Source organism: Heterocephalus glaber, unplaced genomic scaffold (genome assembly GCF_053883595.1).
Source record: "Heterocephalus glaber isolate CG9 unplaced genomic scaffold, H.glaber_assembly_v1.0 deba00000676, whole genome shotgun sequence".
Classification (NCBI taxonomy): domain Eukaryota; kingdom Metazoa; phylum Chordata; class Mammalia; order Rodentia; family Bathyergidae; genus Heterocephalus; species Heterocephalus glaber.
Window position 1 is genome coordinate 18,596,341 of NW_028258156.1, and position 17,961 is coordinate 18,614,301.

Sequence of the window (17,961 nt, forward strand, 5' to 3'; positions counted from 1 at the left end):
TCATCCAAGAAATTAGAACTTTAGAAATTCTAGTTGCTATGGTTAATATATGGAAATTTATGTGCACTGGACAATTAAATGAACACATGCAGTTTTCAGCTTTATAAGGTCAGCTTATGTATTTCATATAGGAACTCAAGCACAACAATGATCCAGGGCCTTCACATTCTTAAGATTTCTTTAGATGTTGATTTCATTCACCCACAGCCTTCATTTTCTGTGAGTCAATTGAGACTTTATATCTAAATTTCCAGTCTACTGCAGGATTTATAACTCAGTTCCAAGGCTTGCCTGTGCCTAGATTTATTAGCATGAACACATGACTTGGACTTCGTGATAAGTAAAGGCTTCGGATACTAGATCTTAGAAGATAGCAGAGACTTGGTTTAGATTACATCCTTTCTCTTTTCTGAATTGTCTTGCATTTATCTTTCCATTTCTCATACATACAAACTTGATCCTCAGAATGTTCTTCCCTCTCAGCCGAGACTCCTTCATCTACCTCTTATGATGCTCCTGAAGTGCCCAGTAATGATGTGGAGGGTGATCCAGAAACAGTTTGTTGTTCGCAGTCAGTGATTTTCTCCTCCTGTGGCACATCCTGCTATCCAGAACATCCTACTGGTTGTACTGTAGATTCTTTTCTCTATAGGAGAGAATACTACGGGGTGATCAATAAAATTATGCTAGATCTGTTATTGTGAAGAGAAAAGATGTAAGAAATCTTAAGTGTGAGCCAAAGAATTAGTTTCTTAAATTATGCCATTTTGATTAGAAATCTTTTGTATGTAAAACATATATATCACTTCATATATATGTTTGTATATGTGTGTATATGTTTATTTTGTCAATAGAATTAGACAATGGAGAAATCAGTCTGAAAGGGTATACACCAAATAGCGTACCAGTGATTATCTGTGAAGAATGAGAAGGGAAGGTGGAAGTAGCAGGAGAGTGCTATGTGACTCTTACAAAATATATTAGGTCATTTCTTTATCCCTGAGCCAGTTACTGAAGCCAAAGAGTTAGAATGCTCTTTTGCGGGGGCACCCTAAAAGAGGGGATGGGATCAACTCTGCCCAAACCACGTGGGTCTCCCCTCAAACTAAGGAAGGGCATCTGCCTGCAGGATGACCAAGGTGCTATTTCCAAAGGGCCACTAGGTGCTGGGCCATGAATATTACAGATGTCTGTGAGTAATACTGCCCTGAATTTCATTTGTTTACAATATTTGTGTACTACTTTAGTCACTTACAAATGTCACATAAAGCTCAAAAATTAAATAAAGCAAAAAGAATCAGATTTTCAGTTTTAATTAAAGTGCTATAAGTTGAACTGTCTTATGCCAAAAATTATTAGGAGAAAAAGAAAAAGAAAAAAGGCAACCTGTGCACCGACCCTTCACTTGTACACTGCTGTGATGAATAAGCCTAGTGTGCTATTTATAATAAACTGCCACCCCTTATATTTGTTTGTGAATATATTAACCTTTATCACATGTCTTACCAGACTAATGTTTGGCATTAAGGCCTTGTAGATTTGACTTTTAAGATTTTTTGTGACATCTTCTTTATTAGTCATTAAGATCATTCTGGAATTGGCAAAGGGAAACTTTTTTGTTTATTAAACCTTGTGCTTTTGGATTCCATGAGAAAATCAAAGTGTTTGACAATGTTGTAGAAATAGAGAAAGTTGCTAGAAAGTAATGTTTGTTTCTTCTCCTTTTCAAAAAATGACTATTAATTCAACAAAGAACCAGTAAATTTTATTGGTCTCCTTACCTCATAATTACCTGTGAAAGAAGTAAAAATCCTCTAGGCATATGGGGTCTGATACCATCAGAAACCCGAATTTGGGGAGTCTTCCAGGTACTGGAGCCTCTATCCATTTCCTGTGCCCAGTGCCACCCCAGGAAGGTACAGTGTTCATGTTGTCAGCCTGATAGCAGCAAAAGTGGTTTAAGCTTTGCTCAGCTTAGCACGTTTTCAGGAACCCCTAAACTTTTGATGATATTGAGTTATGGCACCCTTACTTGAAGTTTTAGTATTACATTATTTTTAAGAAAACCACATATTTGAGAGTCACATAATGCCCTCGTTCTTTTTAGCAAATTCAAGTGTCTGTCATCATCAGCAACCAATTCTCAAACGGAATCAGGCGCTGCTGGCTTGTCCTTTCCAAGTTTCAAACTCTGCCACTAAGAAGCAGTAGCATCCTAAGGACATTTGAGGCCCCTTAACACAGGCCTTTATCACAGCCAGAGTGCTGACAAGCAGCTTAAACACTCATTCCCATGTCAACAGTCCGGCTCTTCTGTTGGGCTATTCAGCAACTGACATGTCCAGAAAAGCATCCCATGCCTCCCAGTGTGAGGAATTAAGATGTTGCAGCAAGGAGACTCCATTAGAAATTTCAACCAATTGCCTGCTTTTCCTCAGTGCATTACAGCATTTTTCTCACTGAAGAATCCCAAATGTTGAGACTTTCTATTCATTGGGCCAGAAATGATATCAGCAACCATATGAAAATTTTGTTGGAGTCCTTTTTAGAGGAACAATGATAAGTGAATTAAGTGCAGCTGTTTTAGTGTTCTACCATGTTAAGTGAAAGGCAAGCAAGTGAGGAGAAAAAAATGGAGAGAAGTAAATGAAGGATAAGCAAAACATTTTCAGCTGAGAGCTGGGCTGTGAGTACAGTATGCCTGCTCCAGATGCCAGGTGTTCAGCAACGGAGTCTTCCAACCAGCAGCCTACCTTTCAGAGCTGGCTTTGGTGTAGCTTGTCTTTCATGTTCTCACACTACAAAGGTACTGTTGTTTTTCAGCATGTGTGAAAAGCTATTGAACTCAAGAATGTGGGAAGGGGTGAGTGGTGGAAAGAGGGAAGACTTTTTATTTCCATTTAGTTCTTCTTGGATTTGATGTTACTTGCTAGTAGGGCTTTACAACGTATTTTGTTCGATGAATTGTGTTGTATTTTTAAAACTCATAAACTGATAGGTGTAGTGGTGCATACCTGTGATCCCAGCACTCTAGGAGGCTGAGGCAGGAGGATTACAAGCTCAGGCTCAGTCTGGGGAACTTAGTGATATAGCAAGACCTTACCTCCAAAAAACAATGTGAAGACCCTGGGTCCAATACTCGGTACTGCAAAAAACAAAATGAAATGAACAAAGCAAACAAAAAACAAAACTGTATGCATTATTTAACTAATGAGACACATATTTGCCCTTCTGGGGAAATATAGTAATTGTGCCTTTTACGTTTTGAAGATCTTCATTTTTGTACAAGACTTTCTAGAAATCTTGAAAATACAGAGCATATTATATTCTTATTCATAACTTGTTTAGCAAAGTAATATCACCTTTTGGTTGGGCTTGTTATTAATAAAATACATAACCTAATCTCAACATAAAACTTTAAAAAAAATCCAGATTAGTGCCCTACACAATGAAAAAGTTAAGAAAAAGTATCCATAAGAACAATTCATAATCCTATGCAGAATTTTATCCATAATCAGAACTCATAACCTGCTAATATTTTGGACTTTTTTCCACTGTGTGAAAGAATGCATGTAGATACACATTTATAGGCACAACATATATTTATTTTGTTTGTTACTGCCATAATTCCAACGTCTAGAAGAGTACGAAACACAAATGCATGGAGCCTGATTTATTTTTAGAATTAATATCTTAGTCTTCTTCGGTGAACTAAATACATTATTATTACCTGCTGGATATTAGTAGGTCAAACCCATTCACATTCATTGATATAACTTTGCTTTTCCCTTGCTTACTAAGCAGGCATATACTTTCTTTCTGCCAGGATAGAATAAGCGATGTGAAGTTGAAATGGTAACTGAGCTTCACTGTGCATTTTTATTTGGAAAGGATTACAGTGTGTGATGTTGCCACAGGAAAGGGAAAGATTGAAGGTTAACAGTGATTTTCAAGTAAGTCCTTTGGTGATGTCAGCTTTACCCATCTCAGCATATTTGCAGAGAAACCTAAACTTTTGATGATGTCAAGGATTATGAATCATGACACCCGTAATTGAAGTTTCAGAGAGATTTAATTATATTGTTCCTTTGAAGAAAACCACACAGAACCATATTTAGGTACAATTTCGCAAATCATTTCATTCAGTTTTCATGTCACTGAGTTTCTTTTAAACTATCTGGTAAACATCCAGAGATTCTGAATGCTTCTCTCTGATAGATGCAGAGAGCATTTAAGCTAACACTCAGCTGTTTGTTTATCATGTTTTCAAACTTTTTCCAGTTTCTGTTTAGCATTCAGTGAAATGGTGTAAAGGAAACCATCTGCACTGCAGCTGCAAAGGGATTACCTTCAGTTCTTCTGCTCAAAAAGGAGCCAAATGCCCCCTGTGCATAGCCCTGGACAGTTGCTAGGATCTGCCACCATATGCTTTGTGCGGTTCTCCTGGAGCTAAGTCAATTAATAGCTCAGAAGATACAATTAGCCTTTTAGTGACTGACTGTGTTCATTCATAAAGGGCTGCCTAAAACAGAGAAACTCCTGATTCTTTCCCTGTGTTGTAATTGAAGACTAAAGATTTTGAAATTCTGGATAATAACAGATGTACTGAGATGATTAGTCCACGTTAGATACCCTGGTTGATATAACCCACCGTCACCAAGCCAGATTCCCAGGTGTGGACTAGGGTGCTAACACACACACAATGAAATTATTCTCAACAGAATGTACTTAAAGTTTAAAGTCTTTACCATGCCTTGAGATAGCTTCAGTCTTTATCCAAATATATGTATTAAGCAGATACTGCAATAAGGGACATAGAGAGTAATGTAACTAATAAACTGAAAGTCCATTAGTTTACAATTGACAACTCACTGTTTTTACATTGGAAGTGTTTTTTTTTTAAGGTAAAATTAAAAACCTCTGAAAGCATTTCAACAAGTTTACTTGTAACTATTTTTAAAGGAAAAACCTCCAGGCCTCGTGTAGCTCTAAAAACCGTGGCAATCACAGCACACAGATATTAAGCCGATGCCTACCATCAACTAGGGCAGAAGTCACACTGATTTCTTGTGACTTGAGTCTGGTTTGAAGGAAGAGCAAAAATGAGTCACACTTTAGCTGGAGGTCAGCTTTGGTGAGGATGACACAAATTTCATACACAATTGAAAATTTGTCATTTTGTAGGTAGGGTGACACTTTAAATAACTATAGCATTAATGAAGTTGTATTAAAAGAATGAATATAAAGATTTCCATACAGAAAATTGTGATGATGTTTTCAAACATATTTATGGATGTTTATGTACATGTACATGTATTTAAATGATTCTCCTGAATTATTGTTTTAAGAATACTTTCATGTGAGTCTAAGCAACTTAAATTTTCAAGTGTTAAGACTTTGTATCTGATTGACTCAAAGAAAGGTGCCACCAAGAAAGGGAAGTTGTTAAGAAAAAACAGGAGTATTTGCCCTCCTTTTTTTTTTCTTTTTGGTTTTATTTTGTGCAAATGGGAGATGGATCAAACAAACACAAGGTTGTTAAAATACATATTAGAAAATCCAGACTTCACAGATCCATCTTCAAATTGACTTACTTTTCTGTGGCCAAAGAAATGTCCTTATGAGTTGAGAATGAGAGTAAAGATATTGCTTTTGACAAAATGCAGGGGACTCTGTCAGCTTTGCGCTGGGGCAGAACTCCACGAGGACTAGGAGAATCAGCCTGATGAATAAAGCTTCCCAGACTCCCAGACTGAGCATCTCCAGGGAATGTAGAAAATCAGAGCATAGTAGGCTTTAATCTACCCACTAGCAAGAATTAAAAACTTCAGAGCCAGAACAATGGTCCTGAAATGGTGACCAAGAAATGATATAAAGATGGGATCCGAGTCCTTGATCATGGCAGAAATTCATCCTAAGGAAATGTTTAACTTTTTTCCAAATGCTTTTACTTTCTAAGATTCCTTTGTACTTTTTGGCATGATTAAAAGTTTTCTCAACTTTCACATTATCATTCTCTGAATATGCCGGAAAATTTCAGAAGGGGGTAAAAAAAGAAACCATTTGAATTGGATCATATTTCTATATTGGGACGTTAACTAGAAATTTGGCAGTCATAGATCCGAGCCCAGAAATATTTCATTATCTTAATTGCTATTTTAGTGTGCAGTTTCCCTTTAATTGGATACATTTTTCGAGGCCAACCATTTCTTAGTTGTGTTTTTTTTTTGAAAGATTGTTAAAAATTCTTCATGCTTCACATAGAATGAAGAGGATTATGTAATCATAGGGAATAAGATATGGAATACTTTTGAAATTTCCCTTAAATCCTCTCAAGTAATCAGTTTAATGCTGTCTTGGATCCATACTATATCATCCTTTCACAGGCTTCACACTGTTTTAATATATTTTATCATGTTAATCTGTTAATGTTTCCATGAGAAAATGGATGAAAAATAATACCTGCATTGAACATACTGAAAAATTATAGTGAGTCATTCAGAATGATGCAGAAGGGAATCTTAGAGCCAGAGCTTGAACCATCTCTGTGAAACTTCTGGTGACACTGGACTTGTTACCTTAAACACAGATAATACACTTTGCACTGTTTTTCTAGTAATTTTATGAGTCTGTCCATCTTATCACCACCTTCCTCCTGTGATCAATAGCAAGCCTTCCAAATTAATGGGGCAGTCTCTTGCCTTGGAGTGGAACAATGATATCTAGTTTACTTAACGATTTATTGAATTCCTTGGCCCACTTTACCAAGTGTTGAACAGAGTAATGGAGTTGACTAATAATCCCTGATGACAGACTAGATGATGTCAAATATAAAGTCCTCTTGATTTTTTGCCTGTATAGAGTATGTGCTCTAGGTTTAGCATTATACCACTTCATTAACTGACAGATCTATGAAAAGTTTCATAATATATCAGAAAAATAACTACCTAGAGTAAAAGCCATGTGTAAGACAAACGAAGATTATAAGGCCAACGGTATTCCACTGTTGTAAGGGAACTCACTGTGTTTTTTGGCAAGTTTATGTATGTTTATGTATACAAGTTTATGTATGTTTAGATTTTTCTTAGAAGATAATTCTGGGATTTTATATTTTCCTTTGATACAATTATTCATAAATCTTGATTTCAATTAAAAAACAGCATCAAAAATTTTATTTATGTGGAATCATGTATTTTTTCTTTATGCAATTAAAGACAGATTTAACAGGTTTATTTTGAGGAAAGTTTTTAATGTATTTCCAGATAGGTGTAAGCTGTAAATTTTCCATTTTTTGGTGCTGGGGATTGAAGCTAGGGCCTCAGGTATACTAGGCAAGCTCTCTGCCCTTCAGCTACACACCCAGCCCTCAGGAAAAGTGTACATGTTTCAATACTATCTTTTTATGTGTGTTTATGTTTATTCATAGATATTGAATCATAAAAAAATCACATTTATTCATTATACAATTTTATTCAGTTTTTATTTATGTGCTAGGAATTTTTTTCTAGTCTGTCTGAATCTAGGGATAAATAAGTCATTATCTTCATGGATCCTTACCTTCTAGTAAGTGACTTGTACTACAGACCCCAAATTACCATTTACACTATCGCGCTGATAAAGCTTGGTCTTTAGGCTTGTATATTTAAATTTTATGTGGACACTAAGCTAATTAATTTACATAATATTGACAACAAATGAAACATTATTTGCTATTTACTTATTCATGTGACTTTTGGATCACTCATCTAACTTCTAAAACTAGTGTGACTTTTTGTGCTTTCTTCAAGATGAGGGGATACTGCAATACGAAATCTATGATAATATTTATACTGAAAGTCAGTTTCTTTCCAAGTAGTTCAGGAGCATGCAGGATACTAATAATTACATTTCCTTGTTTAATCTCAGCTACTTTCTTGTAACACTGCTTAAAATGTAAAGCTTGGAAATATAATAGTTTTGTTCACTCCTACATGACGATCTGGTCTAGACAGCTGTGAACCATTAGGCTATTCAAAGACCCTGTTTCTTACCTGTTATCTTTCTATTTTCTAAGTGGTCCTCCTCTTCATGGCTGAAGCTGGTTTAAGGCCAGCAGTTTTGACATTGCAACCCCTGGAAGATTGGGTCAGGGTGGCAGTCTAGAGTCAACTGTCTTTAAGTTGAAGATAACCAGAAAGTGCATATTTCGCTTTCTCACATCCTTTTGACTCCAACTTACATGACCAGCCCCAATGAAGGCTGGGCAATGTGGTCCCTCCCTGAGCTGCCATGTGAACAGGGGAAAGCACTGAGGACAACGAGCAGGATTCACAAGGCTCTGTGTTTATTAGAAACCCAAGTTCCAGAATACTCACCTTTCAGATTGAGTTTTGTTAATCCCATGACACCATTAGTCTTTTAGACACCAAAGACTGTACGTAAGGTTTTGTTTCAGGGCCACAGAGGAGCCTATGAGCAGAACAATTAATTATGGTATGAACTTTTGCCACAGCATATTGGTGTTTAGGAGGGTTTTTAAAGAATGCCACACTGAATTTATTTTCATTTAAAAATAGCAGTGGGGTGAAAGAAGGAACTAGCATTAAAATAAATACTAAATCTCCAAGAGCATGAATAAAAGGACTGCTTACCATCCAAATCCTGGGTGTTTGGAGATCCTAAATCCACTAACATGTGGATGACAGAACAGGGAGGGCAACTCTTATTTTATTACACTTGATCTTAGCCAAAAGGCCGAGAAGCGATTAACTCTTATTTTATTAAATTTAAGAGGATCAATTGTAAACTTATAAAGGAAATACTTCCTTAGTCTATTCGCTGTTCATGAATTCAATACCCTCTTTCAAATAGTCATTTTACCAGCAGTTCTGCCTCATAATCACCCAGTGGGCTAGTGAACAGAGTCCTACCTAGGCCCAAAGTCTTGGGTGGGGCCAGAGAATGTGCATATCTTACAAATCCACAGATGATGTGCTGCTGCTGTCCCTGGGACATACTTTGAAACTCACTGCATTGCTCTCTTAAATGAGACCAATAATTGTCACTCCCCAGCTGTGTCTTCAAGGACTGACTTCCTCCCCATGCTGGGAGCACTCCTACAGGATGGCCATGAGCCTCGTGAGGGGTAAGGATTGCTCTGGCTATAGACACTTGACCTTGCCAAGTCCAGGGCTGTCTACATCCAGTGAGTGAGCACATCAGAGTTAGGATACCCAGCATCAGATACTTCCCAGGGGCCCTCTCAGCTCCCAGGCTCTCCGTTGAGTGGGCTGACTCCTTCCTCAGCCTGGTTCTCCTTTGTGCCCCTCCCTGCACTACAGTTGGCCCAAGGCACTCTCTGACATCCTAAATACTAAATTCTGTTTCAGTCTGCCTGTCCAGAGATTCAACAGCCATGATTCCAGCACCACTGCTTCTCTGTTCCCCATCACATGGAGTCCATGTTGTATGATCTGACATTCGGTCACCTGGCCGTCCCTAAGCTCCGGAGCTCACTCCATGAGCTGCTTCCTAACCTCCCATTTGTCCGAACCTCTCCATTTCCCCCACAGTTTCTATTGATTCCTGTCTCCAGGATTTCATCCATTGTGCCCCCCTCTCCTTTATATACCCTTCATTACTGCCTTTTCTTTTTTAAATTAATTTTATTGTTACATTTTAGGTATACAATATAATGACATTCATCATTGGAAATTTGCACCTTTACATAATCCATCTTGGTTATATTTTCCCCATTCCCCTGCCCTTCCTCCAACCTCTCCACCCCTCCCTATCCACAAAGACTTTGTTTCCATGTTTTCTTTTTCTCCCCTTTTCCTTTCTCCTACCCCTCCTACTTCCCCTTCCTGAAGAAAAGCTGCCTTTTCTTTGTATTAATCCTGTTTTCAAAGGCTCAGATCCAAACTTATTTTAGGAAGTCTTTCCTACAAAACCACTGTAGAGTTGATCTTAACATTCTTGTCACTGCGTTTATAATCTATACTTCTTGTGCATGTGTGCATTATAATATCATGTAGTACTGAAGATATTTGTTTGTGTCTATTCTTCTAGACTGTACTGCCTGAGGGCAGGGGCTGTACCCTTAGTTACCCTTGAACAGTGAGCACGGAACCATTGCCCTGTATTGCCCTGTCATTTCTCCACCAGCCTTCCTTCCATATGTGTCTTCTTGCTATTTTCTCTTTCCAACTTCCTCAGGGACAGGACTCTCCTTTTTGGCATTGTTTTCTCATGGTTCTTGATGCTATTCTTTGAAAAGACTGAATGTTCCATCTGAATAAAGGAACCAGTTATAGTTAGTGGTTTGTATGACCCTAAAAAGAAAATCCTATTTTACCTATTCTGAATAGAAGATCATATCTTATAATCTTATTATATATTTTATATATTTTTCAACATTTGAATATTTATACTGTCCCAAGAAAATGAGTTCCCTATAATTTAAGTATTTTTGTACATTTTTAATTAATAGTACTAATAATGTTATAGGATATTAACTTAAAAACCACAAAATCTCGAAGTTTGAAAAAATATATTAAGAAAGAATATGGTTATGCTTACAAGCACATGCACACACCTATACTCACAAATTGTCCTTCACATAATACATTTTAAAATATACAATTCATACCATCAGTCATAACCTCAGGACTTATAGTTTCATGAAAATCCAAAAGATAATATTTACTAATATAAGCTTTTTAAAATTCTCTTACAGTTTCTATACTGGCTAGACTAAACTAAAGAGTCTAATCTAGTTTCAAAATGGGCAAAATCAGTAATGTAAATTTAGTTCAAATTTCCTTCTATTGAGCTTCACCTTTCTGGCAGCAAAGAATTACACTGGGGGCTGGGGGTGCAGCTCAGCAGCGGAGTGCTTACCCAGCACGTGCAAGGCCCTGAGTTGTACCTCAGCACTGGAGTGGGGTAAAGAGTGGATGACAAGGCATCATAAGGCTGCAGATATGTGCCCAGGGCTGCATGTAGTTAGTGGGGACACACACCTCAGGCTTGGTGACTGTGTGGCCGTCACATGGAATAAGATATCTCTGCCTCAGACAGTGGATCTGCTGTTTTTTATTCTTTCACTCTTGTCAGCATAAGAGACAGCCATAAAAGATAACACTGCTACTCAGCAAACCATGTCCCTCAGCCCAATATCTGTTACCCAATGATGCAGGCCTTGAAAATCTTTTGGGCCGGTTTGGGAAATTTGTCCCTTATTAGTGCCTCTGTATAGCACCTCAGTATTTTCCACTTATGTGTGCACTGGGACTTCCCTTGGGCATATCTAGCCATGATCTATCTCCTTTTTCAGTATCACAGGGCTTACAATTGAAATATCCAAGAGTGAACTTGATTTCACATCCTATGCACTGATTCAGTTTCAATTCTAGCTAGAATTGTAAAGTAGCGTGAACAAACGAGAATGCTGATCCTTCTCTTAACTGTCCTCTAGATTCTTACTAAAGGGCATCACTCTGTGTAGGTTTTGGCTATCCTTATTGTTCAGAGTCACAGTGGGCTGAGTTAGTCCATACAACAGCACTGATGAGAATATATATAATTGAAGCATACATTTGGAAAATTCCTTTGAGATAGAGATCAACAGAGCATGCATTCATTTCTAATCTGGGCAATTCAAATAAAATTCAGATAAGCTGTATACGAGAAGGCTCAATTTGAGCAGTGTATTAGATTCAAACAGGAACATGCCCCTAAAGGGGCAACTACAGCAGCTAAGTAAATAGCAGATAACATGTGCAGGCTTAGTGTCAGGAAATATGAGTTATTTTGACTTTAACCGGATGTAGAAAACTGGCACAAACCTAAGACTAGCATCATTTTCATCTCTGTGCACCAGAGCCATGAGCTGAAAAGAATCAGATCATAGTGTACTGCCATCCACATGTAAAAACAAATCTAAACCACAGCCTGTAAGCCTTCGGTTGATTAAAGTTTTGTGGATTTTAAAAATGCTTTATCTACATTCCTGAAGAAAGTACCTGTTATAGCCAGTGGCCTTCATTTTTGAGGTAGTCACTTAAAACTGTAGACAGGACAGGCTCATCTTGGAAGCCACTCCTTCATCCAATATCATTGGCGTTCTGCTCTTACCAACTGCACAACATAAAGAAATGTGACTGGCTATTATATATCTAGGTATGAGTCTTTAAATGGTAAAATTACTAGCATTTCATAATGCTAACGTGTCATTGTTTCCAAGAAAATGCATCTAAGTGTATTTTGCTAAAATGAGTAAACAATACTATGGTATGTTTTTAAAAGCATTATCTTAGGGAAGATTTGTATGAATAAATGGTTCACCTACATTAAGTGTGTTTTCAATCAAACCAGCCCATAAACTTTCTGGGAAGAAAGTTTCATCTTTGTGTAACTTCTCAAAGAGTTGGCAAGTGTGCACATACAACAGGCACTTGATACATTTTTGTTGGTTTTATTTTTGTTGTGTATTTTCTGATTTTTTTTCTCATCTCTCAACTTTGTCCTTCAAAAATTCCCTATGGTACATGGAAAATTCAAATTTAGCTTACACAAAAAAAATGCATTAATGATATATCCCATCATTAATGGCATTGGATCATACCATTAAGCTGTGGGAGGGAAGGGAATTTGAATATTTGCTCTATGAAATGTGTTCATTCACAAGCTGCTTGTAGTGCTCCAGTTGTATCTACTTCCTTATACTTTTTGCTAGCTCTTTCCTCCCATTTGCCTGGTGATTATCTCCGTTAGTTAGATGCTTGGTTTGTGGAATGTCCAGCCACATCAAATTAGGAATTGGCAAATGACAAGGAAATAAGAACAATTTTGAAAAGCAATCAATTTCCTATTGTAAGTGCTTAACTTCTCTGAACAGACATGACTTTGAAATAATGAAGAAAAGATTAATAAATATTTTAAGCATGCATTTAATATTTTAACAAATCTTTAAGGTCAATTTTAAAATTTATAGCACAACTTCAGGGAACATTTATGGAAATGAATTTCAAAATCCACCCTCATTTTCATGGGATGATTTGTGGTAGAGATGGACTGGCCTATCTCACCACTGAACTGGTTATGTTCGAGTCTCTTGCGTGGACTGAAGCAAAATTCCAGTGAGTGGAATTAGTAATTCAGACAAGACCATCAAATTGGCAATTAATCACCCACCTCCATGACCTACAGTATCTTGACTTCGCTCAGATGCTACTACTAACCATTTTCTGTCTGGAGTTTGAAGAAATAAAATGATTGGTGGTAAATGTCAATAGTAAAATTTCTTTGATCTTATCTCTCAAAGATTATGTAGTCTATTTCCTTGAGTATATTTGACTCCAGTACATTTTTTTCCTTACTAATGTGTTTGGGCAAAGCATGATATGTATTTAGTGCAAAAGAGGTGATAACCCATGCTTTATATACCATCCTTTTAAAAAAAATTAAGTGATATAAAAATGGAACATAGCATCATTTTTCTTTTTCAAATAACTTCATAATCTAAGTCAATTTCATGATATGCTTAATAAGTTAGTCTTAAAAATATATATTGGCTCACATTTCAGGAAGAAAAGCAAGCTATTCATGGAATTTTTCTGGAATTGTCCTTAAAAATCCTTTCACTTGATTTTAGTAAGAGTGTTCCCCCTTTAAAAGTGGTTTTAATAGCCTCAAATTCAGACTTTTATTTTCTATTTTATGCTTCTGGATGTATGCATGGCACATATCCAATAACAAATATAGAAGTCTGTATGCTGAACATTCTTTACAGACTTCACTCTTGAGCTAAGCACTATCTACCTTGAGCTGATAATCTCAAAGGGAGATAACTGGTATTTGAAATTGACAGAATTCACCACTCATATCTTTGCATTTTTTCAAATTTTATTTATAATTCCATGAACTACCAGAAAGCAACAAGCTTAACTGCCAATAAAAACACCTTATTTGGGTTATAGGTTTTACCATTCTCTAAGTTTTTCTAAAACAAAGAATCATGTGAAGATCCCTTTCTACATCTTCAAGAGCCTGTTGACGTCATTGCCTGTTAATTTACCCAGAGTTCCTCAGATATCCATTTCTCATGTGTAAGCTTCATGAAATTTTTATCTTATGATATAGTCTGAAGAAGCCATCTCTTTCTCTGAAGATGTGTTTTCCTTTAATCAGACAAAAATAACTGAAGAATGAATGTCTTCTCTTTCTTCCTGCCTGCTAAGAATACAATGTTCAGTTGAAGTTACCATCTTTCTTCAGCTCTTAGATTTTCCTTCCCGTTCCTTTATATTTGAATTCTAATTTCTGTTTGTAGCATTTATCTTAGCTCTATCACAAACTGAAACATTTCTTTTTCCTAGAAATAGAATGAATATGTTACTAATTTAAATGCCAAAAGGAATTCTGTCATCCATTCACTTTTTAGTCATTCATTTCTCTAAATTTATTTCTTAAAAATATCAGGTAACTATCTCTCATGGGCTAGGGTGTATGGTAAAGCACTGTGGATGAAATTGAGTGAGATATATTCTTCACCTTCACAGTCTCCTCTCTGATTATTTGTACCCTCCATAATGCCAAGTATGCAGTAAGTGTTCAGCAGAAATCTGTAGTTTTTTGACTGCTTCTTCTTACCATTATTTAGTTATTTAGCCATCATTTATTTAAATGTTTCAAAATAAAATGAATTCTACCTGTCTGAATTAGTTAAGTTTAAACTTTAAAATGTCTATGCATTTTTGTAGTTATATCCTGCCGTGATTAGAATCACAAAGTCCCCAATATTCTATATTTTGTTTAACAAAAATTAGGCATGAGCTCTGTGACTTCAAAGGGCCTCCTATGATTTTATTACACATCACTTCTTTCACTTTGATATTTCATTGTGTTTATAGCCATTGTTTGCTCTTCTGTGACTCTGAAGTATGATAATCTTTAAATCCTTCTTCATCATCACTTAATTTTTCATAGACCAATAAAAGAATTAGTTTTGAAACAACCAGTTTTAAGTGACTTGGCACTTAGTCTATACTGTCGTGATGAGGTCCATCATATGTTTACTTCTGGTAGTAGATTTCAGCTTCTGCAGTCTCAGGAATTATTTTGCAACTTTTTAAAAACTTTTCTGTAGGGCCTAGCAGTGATTTCTTCATAGTAGGGAGTCAATAAATGCCATATGAATAAAGAAATTAGTTCCCAGTATACAAGGTAAGTATGTAGAATTGCAGAGAGCCTTTAAAAACAAAACACAACAGGGTGGTGCTAAATTCCCCAGACTTCTACCTCAGGCTCCCAGAGTGCTGGGATTACAGGCATGTTCCGCCACACTCAGTTTCAATGCTCACACTTACAAGCACAACTAGTCTGGTACCACATAACTGTGTTGTCTAACCGATTTCCTCTTCTTTTCATTATTTTTCAGGTTTCATTTATTTGAGTGTTTCAAAATTAGGAGAATTTTATCTGTCTGAATTGGTTAATCACAGCAAGGAGAAGGGAAGATGGCACTACAAACATTTTTTAAATTCACCATAAAAATTGAAACTTTTTATCAATATTTTATCATTGAAGAAAGGCAGTTTTTAAAGGCCCACATGATTAGCCCCTCAAGCTGCCTCTTGTATTGCACATAGGCCTTACCATGTGATTTGAATTTGATGAAAATTCATATTTGGTGACATGTTTTATTTAAGATTTTTTCTCAGATTTTTCAGTGTGTTGAAATAAGGTAATGATAATTTAAGTTTCACAGCAAATTTTTTGTATATTGTAGGACAGAAGCAAAGACAGAACTGTTATTCCTTGAGCAAAAGGACCATTTGCTCTTTCCTTTTAAATTGAGGATCAAATATCACTAGGTCCCTATATTTTAGTACTTGTGCAGGAGTTACAGTAGACCCTGGACTTACAAATTCGATCGGTTCCCAAGGGCTGGTTGTAACTCAAGTTGGTGGCAAGTCAGTACAGCTGAGATCTATATGTTTACTTGGGTACACACTATAGATAACAAGAGGCAGATGAATCTTCCATTAACCTAGTTAACTCAAGTTGTTCTTATGTCAAGCTGATCATAACTTGAGGGACCATGATATTCATTGGGAATGAGGAAAATGAAACTGGCATAGATTCTTTTTGGGAAACCTGATTCACTTTTTTGCTGTCTTTATTCTCCCTGTGCAAACCCAAAGCTTAGAATGAATTAACTCATTACTTGCTGAGTACCCAGAATGCAATAAGAGGCTGGTTTGGTTAGCATGGGTTAAAACATTTAGTTATACTGTGTATGCGTGGTGAAGGTGATGTTTTCTGGCATTGTCCTATAGATCTTTTTGGTTCATTAAGCAAATATTGAGGGAGGGATGATCACTTTTTTCCTGTGATCTCACAGGCGTTGCTTTCTAGGTAGCTGGAGCTGTAGGTTACACACCATGATCCTGTTGTTATGCAGAATCTGTTAAAGTTCTTTGTTACCTAGCTTAAACTATTTCTTCTTCCTTTTTAGTACAGTCTTTGCTATGAGTGTGATTAGCACATACAGGGACTGTTTAAATCTAAAATGTTTATTACAGTAAAAAATACATTGCCATTAATCCTCTTCAAAATAATCCCCCTGCTTCTACACTTATCCCAGCATTCTTGCCACCTTTTGAAACAATTCTGAAAGGCCTCTTTGGTGGATGTCTTTAATTGCATTGTCATGGCTGTAGCTATATTTTGATGTCCTGAATAGATTAAAGCTCTTTACCTTTCATGGTCATTTTGACTTTGGAGAAGGGCCAAAAGTTGCACAGTGCCAGATCCAGTGAATAAGGCGGGTGAGGACACAGTGCAATGTTTTCACAAGCCTTCCTTTCTGTTCGATTGTGCTTGGCAGCAGCATTCATTCTATTTTTTTATCACACCTCCTAAAGACATGAAAGAGGACTTCCAGAACTGCTTCTGAAAATGACAAGAATGATGAGATAGGAGTGTTTACAGAAAGGGGGAATATTTTGGTGGGGGTTGAGAGCAATGTGTCTTTCACTGTAATATTTTTTTAAAAATTTAAACATAATATTTTTTGGTCAGCCTTTGTATTGTATGTATTTCTCATACTTGAAGGAAACTGAGACTGTGTTTTAAGCTATCATAGAGTGAGTTTTAAGCTATGATAAAGTGAGAAGTTTTTCCAGTGATATTCAATTAAAAACCTTTAGCTAGAAAACCTGCTAAAAATCAGAAGATTTCGAAAAATGAAGAGAAGAAAAGGTAGTAAAATAGTCTGTCCTCATTTCAAACTTTCATGTTGGAAAGAATACCGGAATTCTAATTCTGCCCCAGCCTTGAGTGTGTTACTTTACCTCTCTGCAACTCAGCGTGCAGGGGAAGTGCCAGTTGAGTTCTAAGTCCATCTACCTCTGGCTTGCTCCAGTGTTAAGCATTGCTTTGTCCAGTGCTCCTGGAAATAAGAAAAGTGTCTTCTTTCCTGTATCCCAGAGCTACTTCTTAATTGTTGGTTGATTACCAGATATATATCTCCAAACTCTCAATTCCCTGATTCAATCCACAGGGCATCAACTCTTACGTTAAAGATCAGGATATGGACCTGAATTCCAAAGTGGCCTCATATGCAGCACCATATTCTCTCTTGGTCCCAAATTTCATGTGTCTCCATCTTTTGGGTTCAGCAGATGTTTCTCTATGGCTGCTCCGCTTATGCTTGAGTTGGCTGTCAAGGCTGTTAAGTAAAAAGCACTGTCAGCGCACTCTCTTGCCCTCCAGAGAGAATATAATTTGAATTTTATGACAGTGTTCATCATTATGATATAGAAAAGAAGGTCCCTTGCTTGTTTCTGGCCCACTTGCTTAATATCTCATATTTAAACCATGATAGGATGCTGATTTTTTAAAAACAGTATGCTTGCTTTAGATTTTTAATCATTAGTAAGTAGGAGAATCTGGAATCATGTAGCAAATGCTGCC

The 17,961-nt window shown here is 36.7% G+C and overlaps 1 protein-coding gene across 3 annotated transcripts in view; it reads left to right on the forward strand.

Annotated features, from left to right (window-relative positions):
• The window catches only part of Immp2l (inner mitochondrial membrane peptidase subunit 2), a 903,239-nt gene that overhangs the window by 783,348 nt on the left and 101,930 nt on the right, over positions 1-17,961 (forward strand). The window lies entirely within an intron of this gene.